The sequence below is a fragment of the Parus major genome, chromosome 23 (genome assembly GCF_001522545.3).
Source record: "Parus major isolate Abel chromosome 23, Parus_major1.1, whole genome shotgun sequence".
Classification (NCBI taxonomy): domain Eukaryota; kingdom Metazoa; phylum Chordata; class Aves; order Passeriformes; family Paridae; genus Parus; species Parus major.
The window spans coordinates 2086705-2088274 of NC_031791.1; positions in this window are offsets into that span (position 1 = coordinate 2086705).

A 1570-nucleotide genomic window follows, 5' to 3' on the forward strand; every position below is an offset into this window, starting at 1 on the left:
GAGGGAATTGGTCCCAGGATTTGGGACATTGGAAAGAGGGAATTGATCCCAGGATCTGGGACATTGGAAAAGGGAATTGGTCCCAGGATTTGGAACATTGGAAAGGGAATTGATCCCAGGATGTGGAACATTCTCTGGAATGAGGGAATTGATCCCCGGATGTGAAACATTCTCTGGAATGAGGGAATTGGTCCCAGGATTTGGGACACCCTCTGGAAGGAGGGAATGTGGTCCCAGAAAGTGAAATATTGGAGAAGAGAGGCAATCTGGTCTCAGGATGTGGGACACCCTTTGAAAAGAGGGAATCTTTTCCTAGAAAGTGAGACACTCTTTGGAAAGAGGGAATCTGGGAATTTGGGATGTGCTGGCTCTGTGGAAGGAGGGAATGTGGTCCCAGAAAGTGAAATATCGGAGAAGAGAGGGAATCTGCTCCCAGGATGTGGAACTTTGGAAAGAGGGAATCTGGTCCCAGGGTTTGGGACACCCTTTGGAAAGAGGGAATGTGGTCCCAGAAAGTGAAATATCTGAGATGAGAGGGAATTTGGACCCAGGATGTGGAACATTCTCTGGAAGGAGGGAATCTGGTCCCAGGATTTGGGACACCCTTTGGAAGGAGGGAATTGGTCCCAGGATGTGGGACACCCTCTGGAGGGAGAGAATCTCCTCCCAGGATTTGGGACACCCTTTGGAAGGAGGGAATCTGGGAATTTGGGATGTTCTGCCTCTGTGGAAGGAGGGAATGTGGTCCTAGGATGTGGAACATTCTCTGAAAAGAGGGAATCTGGTCCCAGGATGTGGGACACCCTCTGGAAGGAGAGAATCTCCTCCAGGATTTGGGACATTCTGAGTTTTCCTTGGCATTGAGATTTCCAGCCATTGCCGTTATCCTGGGGTCAGGTGTGTGAGCTGTGGCTGTCCCAGGTGTCACCTCTGTCCCTGCAGAGCTGATTTATCACCTGCCTCTGCCAGCTGAGAGCTGAATCCATGATTTCCATTCCTTTTGGAATGAAACCGCTTTGCCTTGGCTTGGAAATGGCTTTGGATTCATCCTGCTGCTGGCAGAGCTGGGGAGAGCAGCGCTGGGGGCTCTTCTGGGCAGCTCTTTGTCACTTGTCACCCTCCCCTGCCCAGCAGCTGGCTGCCAGCTGAGCCACAGGCTTCTCCCAGTGTGGAAGTGTGGGAAATCCCTCCGGGAGTGAAATCCCAGGCGGTTCTGGCGTGCCCTGGAGCGTTCAGGGAATCGTTCCAGCTGCTGGGAATTCTGCCCTTGGATCTGCAGTGGTGACAGAGCTGTGTCCCCGTGTCCCAGGAAAATCAGCTCCGAGGCAGGGCTGGGAGCTGGGAAGGCTCTCCCAGCTCTCCTGTTCAGGGAGGGATGCTGTGTGCACTTTGCTACTTTTCCAAATGATTTTTGGGATTATTCCGCCTGTTTGGAGCTGGGGGGTGTTTGGGATCAGAGCAGCAGGGGGCATTTTTCTCTGGGCTTGTCTTGGGAGGACAAAGTCACAAACGGGAGCAGAGGACAAAGCTGGCATTGTGCAAGGCCAGGAGAAAGGGAAAGCTCAGGGGA